Source organism: Canis aureus, chromosome 32 (genome assembly GCF_053574225.1).
Source record: "Canis aureus isolate CA01 chromosome 32, VMU_Caureus_v.1.0, whole genome shotgun sequence".
NCBI lineage: Eukaryota > Metazoa > Chordata > Mammalia > Carnivora > Canidae > Canis > Canis aureus.
Window position 1 is genome coordinate 23,766,609 of NC_135642.1, and position 14,062 is coordinate 23,780,670.

At 40.4% G+C, this 14,062-nt stretch overlaps 1 protein-coding gene and 1 long non-coding RNA gene across 14 annotated transcripts in view; one reads left to right on the forward strand and one right to left on the reverse strand.

Moving 5' to 3' along the window:
* LOC144303242 (uncharacterized) overlaps positions 1–14,062 on the forward strand; it is a 303,577-nt gene that overhangs the window by 113,520 nt on the left and 175,995 nt on the right. The gene's annotated exons all lie outside the window — the stretch shown is intronic.
* The window catches only part of LOC144303244 (uncharacterized), a 49,256-nt gene continuing 47,819 nt past the window's right edge, over positions 12,626–14,062 (reverse strand). The window contains exon 7 of the long non-coding RNA XR_013370304.1: positions 12,626–13,479. This is a non-coding gene — a long non-coding RNA (uncharacterized LOC144303244). The remainder of the gene's footprint in view (positions 13,480–14,062) is intronic.

The following is a 14,062-nucleotide window of genomic DNA, read 5'->3' on the forward strand; positions in this document are numbered from 1 at the left end:
GAAAGATGGTTAAGCTCTCTGCCTCATTCCTTTCCTTATTTTTGGTTAGCAAAGCCTTTTTCTCCTCAGCACTTAACATTATCTCACGTAGCACTGGGTTTATATTTACTTTCTTTATTCTCTGTCTTTCATGCAATAAAATGTAAGTGTTATGAAGATTGGGGTTTGCATCCAGAAGTGTCATTTCACTGATGTATCTTCTTTGTCTAATATAGTGTGTGGCACATGGTAATGCTCAGCCAACTTAGTGAATAAATAGAACATAGAAGTAAGCAAGTAAGGAAATAAACCTATACAATTAAGAAAGCTATAAAGAAGAGAAAAAAAAAATCCATTGAATCCTTCCCTCTACCTGCATAAGACACTTAAGACAATCAATTCTCCTTTTGGTACATGTCCTATCCTCCACAAAAAGTTAATGTACTAACCTGTGCTTTTTATTTCATAAGTGTGTCTTTTCCATAATATAGTTTTATATTGGCTGCATAATATTCTTTTTTTTTAAAGATTTTATTTATTTATTCATGAGAGACACAGAGAGAGAGAGGCAGAGACATAGGCAAAGGGAGAAGCAGGCTTCATGCAGGAAGCCCGATGTGGGACTTGATCCCAGAACCCCGGGGTTCATGCCCTAAACTAAAGGCAGAGCTCAAACGCTGAACCACCCAGGCATCCCCCTAATATTCTATTCTTTGTCTTATATACTTAGGCAATCCTCTATTAATAAACATTTAACTTATTTTTATAATTTTGTATTATAGACAGTGCTATGTTGAACCTCTGTAAGCAAAAATCTTAACATATTTGTCTGATTTCATCCTTAGAATTAATTCCTAAAAACAAATTCACTAGGTTAAAAAGTACATATATTTATGTTTTGATATATGCTTTTAAAACGTCCTCTAGGTGGATACAATTTATATTCCTAACACCAGAGAAAGAGATATCCATTTCTCCCAACATTTACCAACTCTTGGTATTTTATGTTTGCCAATGTGATCAGGAAAATCTGTACTTATCATTGTCCTGATTTACATTTCTTTGATTTCTATTAAAGTTAGCTATATTTCTGTGCATAGTAGCCATTTGTATTTGTGTGTGTATGTATATGCATTGCTTGTTCTTGTCTTTTGCTTATTCTATTGTATTAGGACAATATTTTAAAGCACTTATATATCTAATAATTTTTCCTCATTGGACCATATTTAAAAATTCAGTATGAGGGTGCCTAGGTGGAGTCAATTGGGTATCTGACTCTTGATTTCAGCTCAGGTCACAATCTCAGGGTTGTGGAATTGAGCTTCATGTCAGGTCCCCCCATCAGGCTCTGCACACAGTGCAGAGTCTGCTTATACCTCCCCCTCTGCTCCTAGCCCCACACATATTCTCTCCTTCTCAAATAAATACAATATTTTATTTTTTTTACATTTTTTTAAATTTAAATTCAATTTGCCAACATATAGTATAACACCCAGTGCTCATCCCATCAAGTGCCCTCCTCATTCCCCTCACCCAGTTATCCCATTCCCCTACTCACCTCCCCTTCCGCAATTCTTTGTTTCCCAGAGTTAGGAGTGTGTCATGGTTTGTCTCCCTCTCTAATTTTTCCCACTCAGCTCCCCTCCTTTCTCTTATAACCCCTTTCACTAATAAAATATTTTAAAAATTCAATATGAAAGGCCTAATAGTGTAGGATCTTTATTTCCATAAGAAATGAAAATACAAAGACACATTTACATAATAAAACAACATGCCATTAGTCATTTGATAGTAGTAGTATATTTCCTAAGAATTATTGAATTCTAACTTCAAATATTCACTTCAACGTAGTCTTTTGTGTTTGATACAACATCGACTATCCTACTAAAATGATGGTAAGATCATAGCAACACTGAAACAGCAGGGACATGACATCAGTACTATTTGGAGTAAGATTAAGGAATAGCTCACATTAATGGACAGGACTTGGGCTCTCATTTCTTCAAAAATGCTATAGCCAAGCCACTGAGCCACCAAGCTCCTCAAATATTCTGGATGTGTTCAGGAGTTTGTGTTTTGCCAGTTACATCTACCAACTCCCAGGGCAGAAAAGGCTCAATCTCTTTCAAAGTGCAGCTTTTTGGCAATTTGGAGCAGTGGCAGTGAAACTCATTTATGATGGTCCCATGTGGCTCTGTGTCTGGTATAGATTGTTCAAATCTCTTGGTCCCACCAGAAAACCTATGAGCTTAATGCTAAGTTGTCTCCTGTGTGTCATTTTGGCTCATTGCGTTTTGTTCAACCTGTCATCTTTCTCTTTCTGTCTGTAGAGAAATATATGAAAGACCCTCTTGAAGGACATACACAATCCCTAAATACCCAAGCAACATCAAAATCATGCCATAAAAAGCATTATCCTTTATCCATATACCTTCTCTCTAACTAGATGAAAAGATGAGCAATAAACCATGGCTGGCAGCTCACAAGTTTCTATTTGGTCAAAACCATAAAGGAAGAAAACTTTGGAGCTGCAATTATTCTCCTTTTCTTCTCCATATACTTCTCTCCCATGTATGTCTCGTCCATTTCAAGCCCCAAATCCTGTCACTAAAGGACACTTGTCTTCATCTCACAACTAACATTCTCTGGGGTATGGAAATGGAGGTTACTCTCATTTTGTGGAAATGGTATTCACGCTTCTCCAACATGTACATTTTCAAACTTGACTAGATTTGTGTCTGGGTTTTCCAAATAAAAATAGACTTAAATGTACTAAAAAAAATAATAAATTCTGCTGGCAGATGACTAATAAGATTTTTTTGATATCTTTAATGAAATGGATCTCAGAGATGTTTTTGTTTTAAATGTGGCCAAGGAGTCATATCTCACACAGTTTTATCCCAAGATTTAAAAAGTAGAATACTTGCTTTTATGTTTTTTTTCATATATGAATTCAAAGTTTGATCCTATTTAGGGTAGACATTATAAACATGGCCAAATTTCTTCAAAATGATAGATATACATTACATATAAAATATATAAGGTATTTAGATCTTGGAATTAAAAAGTAGACATATGTGCTTATTTGTTGCTTGATTTATTTAGTGAATTAATAAAACCAACACAAAAGTGGACTTTTCAGCTTCTTGTTCTATATATTTTATGCTAATCCTCCCCAATTTTACTATTCCTTCCCTGAGACAATAAAGCTCTTTAGGGTTTTAGTTGTCATCATTTCAAGATCATACAGACATCTATTCCAAAGCTATTATTAAAATTGCTGAAGATGTCCTCTAGCATCCTCTTGCAGATTCAAAGACTCATTTCCCTTTCCTGTAGACACTTGTTCCTTATTTGGAAGCACTTAATAATAAACAAAGCAGGAAGCAGCAAACACAGGCCCCCTCTGAAATGGCTGAGCAGTATTCAATCTGGTGGCAAAAAAAAATAAAAAAATAAATAAAATAATGCTGGTGATGAGACATCACTTACATATACTCCCAGGAAGTGGAGAAGGGTCATCCACTCTGGGACTTTATAACAAGGCACACATTCACATGTCTTTCCATCCAAAAGGAAGAGTTAACCTCACTTAGCAAACAGTATGTCAATTGAGGGGCACAACCCGAGGAATGCCACTCATGATTCCACATGACCCTTGGATATCCTCATGATGGCTGGGGCAGTGAGGTTAGTCTCTTAAACATTACAGCAGCAAGACCCAGAAGGTTCTTTCGGAGGCTCACAGCCAGTGTCTAGGCCAGGCCCTCTCCCCATCACTGCCACTCACCCAAGAGTCCCCTTCTCAGTCCTTCTAGAGATGTCCTGCTTCTTCTTTGACATTTCAGGCTCAAGTGAAGTCCTTTCTTTTTCAGATTTCCTTCCATGGAGGCAGCATGGCATTGAAAGTGTGGCAGTTAGAGCTATAGAGAACCACTGTTTCTTCTGCTCTATACTAGCTCTGTAGTGTTAGACAAGTAACCTGAAATCCTCAAGTCTTTAAAAAGGGCTAAGATTAATGCCCATTTTTCAAGGTTGTTGTATAGATTGTAATGTAATATTGAAAGATAACTATTGAAGCCAATGAATACATGGTGTTTATTGTAATATTCTCTCTGCTTTTGTGTTTGAGCATTTTCAGAATAAAAATCTTTTTATAAGAGGGAATATATATAAAAGCACTAGCACATAGCAGATAATTCCTTCCTTCCCACTCAATCTCTCTTTCTCCTCCTCAGAGCTTTCATGGTTACTTACTCCTAGCCTTCAGGTTAGAGCTCCTCAGGTGGGAGTCACTGAGGATGGAGGGGAGCCCAGGACTATATTACATTATCTTCGATGCTCCTTGGTGTGGACCCTAAGGAAGACCTAGCAAGATGGACACCATCAGGCAAAGGGGCCCTTATTATAAGCCTAAGGGTCTGAATGCAGACCCCAGTGTAGATGCCCTGGGACCTGGACCCACTGCAGGGTCTGCGGGGCTTCTTTCTCACAAGCCAGAGGCAGATCTAAAACCTCAGCCAGCTGAATGACTGACTTCTTGGTCTTTTCTTTGGGTTCATATCCTAATTTTATACCTGTAGATAACTCAACTCTGATGATGAAGAAACATATTTCAATATGTTTGGAAGGAAGGAAGAGAGAAAAAGCGAATTTTTCCCCAGGTCTTAGAGCAGAATTCTGCTCAGCTGCTCACTCTTGGCTGCCATAGAGATGGCCCCTCAGCTCCAGCAGGGGACAGTGCTGGGCTCTTTTCAGGGAATAGGCTTTCAGGAACAAGTCATAAAATGAAGCAATATGGGATCCATGAGGAGCAAAAGAGAGAACTCCTCAAGAGATTCTGAGTTTTATTCCCTCCTTTCCTCACTCCCCCTGGAGGCAGCCTAGGCAATGTTCTAATTCTTTTTTTTTTTTTTCTCTTTTTTAAAGATTTATTTATTCACAAGAGGCACAGAGGGAGGGAGGCAGAGACATAGGCAGAGGGAGAAGCAGGCTCCTCACAGGGAGCCCGATGTGGGACTCCATCCCAGATCCCAGGATCACGCCCTAAACCAAAAGCAGACGCTCAACTGCTGAGCCACCCAGGAGTTCCAAATTCCTGACACTCTCTTTCCGGAAAGAGGTGGTAGAAGGAGCCTTGAATTCTTTCCAGAAGAAGTGGAAGCTTAGAATAAACCCATTTATTTGCTTTCTGTCAGAAACCAGGGAGGGAATATATGGGTAGATTAGAAGGAGCAGTGAGACAGGGAATGTGGCCTTGTAATAAGGAGGCTGACTCCATCTTTTGACGTTTGACTATAAACAGCTTTAACCTCTGTTTTCCTCTACCTCTTACCCTTCTGCCCCACACCTGGGTAAGCTGGCACTAGTGGAAGATCCAGGCCATATAAGCCCCTGACCACATCCCAGCTATTATAAAACCCCAGCCAGTCTCCTTATCTTACTCTTAAGTCATTTTCAGACCAGATTGGAAGGTATTTCCTACTCTTCCAGAAAAACCTCATTTATAATGCTCCATCCTGTTTTTCTAAAGAGTGGCTTCCCCAGGAATAAAAAGGGAGGAAAGACCAATATTACCATTAGCTATTTTTGAGTGGGATTATGAGAGATTTCTTTTTTGCTTCTTTTTCTTTGTCACTTTTCTGTAAAGGTCCAGAATAGTAAATATATATGGCTTTCCAGCTACATAGTTATAACTATGTAATTTTACTCAACACTCAACTAGTAGTGTGAAAGCAGTCATAGACAATACTAAACAAATAGAAGTGGCTGTTTCCCAATAAAACTTTATAAGTATAGATGGAAGGTCAGATTTGACCTTCCAGCTTATAGTCTGTCAACCCCTGCTTTAAAATGTTTGTACACTGAAAACCTAATGCTTTTATGATTAAGAAGTTGGGACACACTGGTAATTTTTTTTTAAGAGAGAGAGAGAGAGAGAGGATGGGGGTAGAGGGAGAAGGAGAGAAAGAATCTTAGCAGGCTCCACATTCAGCACAGAATCCGACTCGGGACTAGATCTCATGAACCTGAGATCATGACCTGAGCCAAATCAGGAAGTGATTGCTTAACCCACTGAGCCACCCAGGTGCCCCTACACTGGTAATCTTAATTCAGACCTAATTATTAACTCTTTGTAATAAAAGGAGACAATAAGAGGTAGTTTCTTAAGGCAGCTGCTTGCTTTGAAAGGAGAGTCTTAAGCGTCTGAGATTGTCCTACACCTCCCCTGTGAGGTACTGCAACTGGCCCCTGACCTCGACAAGACTAATAACTGCTATAGTATCACACCTTATAATCTAGAATGAAATGCACATTCTAAAAGGAATCAATTGATCCTAGCCTTCTACCAGCAGTAAAATAACTGAGAATCTTGGAGAAAGCTTTTGATAAATTCAACATGGTATCATTGAATGTCTGTGACTTGGTTTTCCTTTTCATTAGATTTAGGCTTGCCTCATTTGTTTCTGCTAACAGGGCTGGGACCTTTTAGGAGAATGAGATGGGGATGGACAGCCCCAGAGAATTCTACCTTTTGCCCAGCAACTCAGGAGAATTCTCACCATGGTTCATATTTCACTGGGGAAAAACACTGATTGGACTTCCAAAATGCTACTTTGGTCCTGGCCACATTTGCAGGCCCCCAACCGTCCCTTCTAAAGTGTGTCTCTCTAATAAGCAGGTTTGCTGTGAAGGAAACACCAAGTGTGGCAGAAATTGTCTTTCTATTGGGAGAACAGTGGGAGAGCAGGTGCTTGAATGTGGGAATGTCAGAGCTCAGAGTGAAGGCAATTATTCTCCCCCATGTAGCTCAGCATGGAGAAGAAATTAGTAAAGAAAAGGCAGGCAGCTGCTCTGCCCTGCATGTCATGGGCAGCTGCAATGAGAGGGTGCCCCATACACCTGGGCACATGCAAACTGTGCTGACCCCAGCAGGCCTCAGAGGCCAGTGCCCAGGATTCAGAGCTGCACTGCAGAGAGAGGCCTGTGCCAGGAAGAAGTTGGAAGGCTATTAGATCACTCTAGACTCCTTGCAGGAACTGGAGGTGAAACCAGGAAGATGATGCTTAGACATCTTCCCTAGCAGGGACATTTTTCAAAATCAAAATTGACTCAGAAAAATAATTTTCTATCCCCTTCTCACCTTAATATTCTTTCACCCAGGCTCAATTTTTATCCAAACCAAGGGGAAAAAAATCATTAGTGATTTATCCCACTTCCTATTAGCTAAGCCCCAAAAATGGAGCCCCAAACAGCTTATTTAGTGAGAATGGGAAGGGTTTTAATAGAATGACCTTCACTCAGGTTTCCCTCAGGAAGGACCAGGCTCTTAATCCAGGCTGCACAGGAGCATACACTATTAGATCCAGGGGGACCCTGGTGATCAGGAGGGTTCAGGTTCCTCTGGGAGTATTCCTGTGTGAAGACTCCACATTTTTCTTTGCCCTCTGCACTATGCAGCATGGGGGGGGGGTTAAAAGATTCTAACAGAAGCCTGAGAGGAGGGGCACTATATTAGCCAGAGGAAATGGGGATTTTTAAGGTAGGCACCTGCCCTATCTGTGTGGCTAAGCAATCCTATGCTGGATTTTAGGTCTCCAGGACTCACTTGTTTCAAAGGCAAAGGTGAGAACTCCACTGGGACCTATAGGGTTCAGTTCCTATTATTAGTGACTAAAGTAGCTCGACGCTGTACCAAACTCCTCAGTGGATTAGCACATACATTTTCCTCATACATGCAGAAGTCCAATGCTGGATGTTCCTGTCTGAAGGGAGGCCTTACTCCACATGGTCATTCAGAGTCACAAGTTCCTTCTACCTTGTGGCTTCTGCTTCTTCTAGGACCTCAGAGTCTTCCCTAGTTACTGACAGAAAACAAAGCAAGAGGAAGACATACCCACTTCTTATCCACTTAGACCCAAAAGGGGTATGCATTACTTCTGACTGTGTTCCATTCATGAAAATTGCACAGCCACACCTAGATGCCAGTCAACTGTGACTCACAGCTCCTGGCTGGGCAGCCACTTCCTAGTAACAAGCTGAAACTCTGGGTCTGGTGGTCAGCTGGCTTTGAGCATGTTCACTATCCTTCAACCCCTCCCAGAACTGACTGCTGATCCTGCCACTCTCATCCAGGATGACCAGTGCTGAGATGCTGCTTCGTTTTTCTCCACCACTGGCCCTCTATTCCCAGATGTCCCTCAGGTAGCATTCTGCAAAGGTGTAGTGTGGAGGTGGGGAGATTCATGGTGGGAAGGCCAACCTGGCTGTTTTGACACAAGTTGATGGTGAGAGGAGAGAGTTAGTGATCACCTGTGTGAGAGGTGTGGCCTGACAACTTGAGGGATGTGACTGTCGACTGGGAAGTAGTTCAAATACCTTAGTAAACAGAGCTCTGTTAAGAGTCATTGCTCTAAATGAGACTACCAGAAGTTGTTTCTTTGAACCAATCTTGCCCGATAAAGTAAAAATTTTTAAAAAGAAAACTGTAACAATCTAGATTTCAGTGGTGCTAACCCAATTCCCAGTTCCTTCTGATCCATTTTAACTCTCTTGCTAAGTAATCTTTTCTCACTTCTTTCTTGGAATTTTTACCCAGAGTCTTTACATTGCTGAGCATTTTAAAATGGTCTCTAAATATTTTTGCATCTATTCTCTCCTTGCTTCTCAAAAAAATCCTGTGGGCTAGGAAGTACACAGAGAGCTAGAATGACACAGGGTATCTGGTATCACATTGCCAACTCAGAATGGCATTATCACCCGAATGTCCCAAATGTCCCTAATGTTCCCAGATGCCCCAAATGCTCTGACTCTCAGAATCTAAAGTTAACAATACTGGGATACCTTTATCATATCTTTTATAGTCCATCTTACCCAGAGAATTCCTACTCAAAATATCTGGACACCGAACAAGGGGCCACACATCGCCTCCTAGCCCATCCCTCTCTATAAGATCTTCAACAGCAGTGGATCACAAAAGCATTCTTCAAACCAGCATGATTAGAAATACTCAAGCTTACCTTGACATACTATTACCAATAGAAAGAATTTTCACAAATCCCATACTCGAGGTCCTCAGTTCCAAATCCTTATGTGTCAAGACACCTCAGTGCCTCATAACAGATTGGGGCACCAAGCACATGCTGCAGAGTACCAAGCCCATCACGGAAAGAAATCACAACTCTCTATTCAAAAGCTGAAGATCTACTACAAATGCTTTCCCCATGCTGCCCATGCTGCTCTGCTTCTCTAGATTCAAGTGAGTGAACGGCAGAGCACAGACTGAAGCTAATTCACCTGTATTCAAAGTCCGGTCTCTGCCATATACTCACTCTGTGATCTGTGAGAAAATACTTAACTATCCATTCCTCAATTTCTTACCTATAAAATGGGAATCCTATATTACAGGATTAAATGTGTTGATAATATAAAGCACTTTCAACCATGCCTTGCACATAATTAGATCAACATAAGCACTTGCTATTTTGTGAAGCATGCTGTTTGCCAGGTCCGTTTTATCTACCAGTGGTGAGAAATCAGCCAGATTGTCAGAGAATTCTCTCTTGGCCTTGCCTGCTTTCTGAAATCCCTATCGTCGGGTGGGCTCACTTAGGTTTAGTTCTCTCCAAGGGGAAGAGGACAAGAGTAGGAATTGTGCTAGCGGGCTACTTTTACCTGCTGAATGGCTGGCTTGCTCCAATACTGAGTTTTTGATTTTCATGTAACTTACTGTTCAACCCAGGCTACTTGTGAGAGCTCGGAAGTGTTAAGCCAAATGGGATGCTGTGTCAAGAGTGATAAATAAGGAATGCCCCAGCTGATCCAGGACATACACGGATGGCCTCCCTAATTACCACTGATTTGAGGTTGGGCTCTTTGGTTTGTTGCCATACTATGGCAATAATTACTAGGCTCTTGTACATAATGTTGACTCTGTTCAACATCCTTGTGAAATAGGTTTTATTATTTTCCCTGTTTCACAGAGGCGATGAAGGTTTATTGATGTGCTAAAATTATACTAGTAGTGAACAGCTGCAATTTTTCTCTCATACCATGTTATGTTCCCCTTAGTCCCATGCTTTCAAGATTCCCATTGCTTATCTGGTGTCTGGTTTTTGCCCATGACAAGGCATAAAATTAACTTTTAAAATTATTAAAAGAGATGTGTATTATCTTTTCTCTGGACCATATTATAGAGAAAGAGTGGTTTTTGGAAGAAGAAAATTTAAACTCTGGCTCTGTCAATCATTGACTGTGAGATCTGGCTCAAGTCTCTTGTATTATTTATACCACAGATCCTATACCTGTAGGAGTAGCGAGCATTTCCTCATTTGTAAACTAGGAATAATAACACTTGCCTAGTTGTAAGGATTAAATAAGATACTATAGAGAAAGAGCTTATTCAGCAAACAGTAAATGCTAAAAATAGCAATGATTAATAATTATTTTCATTATTACCATAAACCTAGGAGAATGATCTTTGAGATAGAGGAACAAATGGCTAAGCAAATAATAAAACCAGGAGGGCCTAAACAAAAATGTTGTATGCCTTCCTGTCTGCAAATGTCTCCTATACTTGCAAAAATACCCAAATATGAAAGATGCATGCATAAGGATTTTTTGTTGTTACTTTGTTTGAAATGCAGAACACAGGCTGTCTTTGACTTTGGCTAATTGATCATGGTATCTCTAGTACTGAATTAGATGAGCAGTCTATTTAATTTGTATAAGAGGAAACATCCTGGGCCTGGTGAGTAGAAGTTGGATGAAATCACCATGGTGGGAAGTTTCAGCCCCACTACACCCTGTACCTGAACCAAAGTGCAGACCCAGAGCCCCTGGGAATGAAGTAGAGTTTTGAGTCCCCTCGAGGAAGGAGCTTGTAGCGCTGCCAAAATTTACCCTGTAAATCTCCTTCCTGGACTTTTCTGTGACAAAAGTCAATGGACTTTAATATGTCATAGTTATGTCAAATCACTAGAGGCAAAAATGTGACAGGCCCAGATTCTTCAGGCATGTAGATTTAGGCCACCCCACCAGAAAAGGAACACCTCTAGCCAAGGTATTTACCAAAGGTAAAGGAACATGAAAAGGATAATAGGAGAAGGTAGTTCCAAATACCAAGTGTAACCCTGTGAGAAGTTGCAGAAACAAGGACTATAATGGTTATGAACATTTCTTTCATAGTTTGATCTAAATGTATTTGCATATATATTAGCCAGTTCTGTCTTCTGCTTCCCTATTTCTCAAACATAAGATGTGATCATCTCATTATAAGAAAAAAAATTGAGACTATGTTAAGTGATGGATGTTGACTAAACTAGGGGAATCATTGCATTATATTTCCATATATTAAATTACTGTGTTGTACACATTAAACTAGAACAGTGTTATATGTCAATTGTATCTCAGTGAGACTGGAAAAAAAATGTGATAACAGTAGCTAACCTTATAGCTCAGAATACAAATTTATAGGCTATCAAAATGGGAATGTGATTCAGGAGAAGAAATAATCTTAGCCAAATTATGAGTAAAATGACTTTCTTTCCCCTTTGTGGAGAGGTTTAGCATGTTTTGATTGCAGGAGGAATAGTTGCATCATGTTAGACGTAAATAGGATTTTGCTGTTGTCTTTATTTGGAAGTTATGTGTGGTTAAGGAAGTATATATGGAACCCAAGTTGACAAGGTAGCTTTCTATTTTGTCAGTTTGGCTAGGCTAGAACTGTTTCCCAGAATCTTCTTTCCTGTAGGATTTTGGATTAGGGTTGGCCACACGGGATATTTACTAAGATTTGGGAGTTGAATTTAAGCAGCAGCCTTTCTGGTGCTCTGAAAGTGGCTGTAGTACACCAGGACAGCCTGTGCACCTTGTTCCTGATCTGCTGGGCCAAACCCGGGCCTGCAGCTAATCCCTCCCAGCAGACTACCTCCTTCACCTTCCTGGGCCAAGTATGAGTTCAGTCCCAGAAGTGAAGTACCACTGTCTGCAGGTCACCCACCTAATCACAGTTGGAGTAACTGAGAGCCAGACATGGGTTCCAGTCTACTCTTGCTCTCTCTTCCTTCATGTCTAGTTTTTTCTCCCCTGATGCTATCACAGCTGGCCTGTGGTAAATTACAACCCTGCAGAGACTTCTTTACCACCTGCCATAATTGTGTACCATCTAATCCCTGTTAAAAATCCCACTTTTTATACCAGAGTGATTTCGCTTCTGGGATCAAACTCAGATACACTATTTTTTTTTTTTTTTTTTTTGCTTTTTGGTTAAAATTTGATAATCTAAATATACAAGTTTTCATGAGAGAAAGAAGGCTTTATCATACTTCTACTACACTTACCGTGGCCACAATTAGCTGGAGGGGAGTACCAGCTGCTCCCCAAAATGATGCATGCACTGTCCAGTTTGCTGCAGTCCCCAACTGGCCCTTTGCACTCATTTATATTTTATGCCTGATCCCAAAAGCATTTGGGTTTGTGACTCCTAGACTGGAAGCATTCTTGATAACTCTGGTCCAATTTCTGTACATTCTGTATGAAGGCCCAACATAGACCAATCAACATTTCTAGTTTGGCTGAGTGACATTAAAAAATTATTTATTCTTGAGGTGCCTGGATGGCTCAGTCAGTGGGTGTCCGACTCTTAGTTTTGGCTCAAGTCATAATCTCAGGGTCATGAGAGAGATCCCCACGTCAGGCTCTGTGTTGAGCATGGAGTCTGTTTGAGATTCTCTCTCCCTTTCCCTCTGTCCCTCCAGCTTGTGCTCTCTCTCTTGCATGCACCCACACTCAAATAAATAAGTCTTTAAAATTATTTATTCTTTATTAAAATTATTTTTCCATTCTTGGTGAGAATAGAATAATACCCATACTTCATTCACTATGAACAAGCTCAGGTATTTTTCTCAGACAGAGAACATAAGTCAATCAAACCGTATGATTGGAATTATGCTTTTTGCAAGTTTTGGGGGTGGAAGGAGCTTGAGACAATACCCAGTTGATAATTTCAAACTTTGCTCTGCTATCATCTGACTTCCTCTGAGACTCTTCTGGGCTCAGAGATGAGGCTGTGGGTCTCATCAGGTGAAGCTCCTCCATTCTATTCAACCAGAGAAGCTTCATATTTCTTGTTTCATGTTGGGTTTGTGCCGAACTTTCTTTTTCTGTAAAAGAAGGACCCTCTCATTTCACAGATGAGGAAATGTAGGCACAAAGGGTCGTAGAGTTAACAACTAGCTGCTGAGTGAGGTGCAATAAGATCTCAGGACACCAAACTTCCATCTAAGGATTTAGCCATGTATCCCCTACCTCAAGAGGGGATTGGTTCATTGTGCCAAGAAAACTCCAATTATACCTCAAGAGTAGATGAATGTGGGTAGATCAGCTTCATGACCTACCCAGAAGGGGTGAAACCTAGAATTCATTGCTGGTTTCCTCCCAGCTGTGCAGCGGAGACTTCAAACCCTTATTATTAGGCTTTTGAGGCTTCTATACCATGACCTGAATGAAAAAGAAATAGAGAAACATTCAGAAGTTATTTATTTCCCTATTTAACTGAGGCAGTTTATTTTTTTCTTAAAGAAGAGGCATCTTGTTCCTTTTAAATCCACTTAGACAAAAACTAGATGTTATTGACAGAAGGCCTGTGATATGCATCTCAGGTTTTATATGGGGATTTTCATTTTGTCACATCCAGTTTAAGCCACCAGCCTAATTTAATTACAATTAATGAATCACCATTTACCCTGAGGCAAAACCAGGTTTTCTTGCTGAAGAGGTGTTCAGTGCATAGCATTCAAATTCATGACCTAGACCTCAAATTAACGGGCTGTCCATTAAGAATGGATGAGTGGCTTTGAAGACTGCATTTATCAGTTGTCGACAGTCTTCTCTTGCAGTCCCCAGTGGTCCCTTTGGAAGAGACAGTCAGAACCAAAAGATACTGCAAAGGGAATGACCAAGACTATCTAATGCCAAATGAGGTTTCACTAAAGAACAGCTTTGCCCTTATGGGGTGAAGTCCATGAAGTGGTAGTTAGCCCTAGGGTATGAGGCTCTGTCCCAGCAGCAGGATTTTTCTATA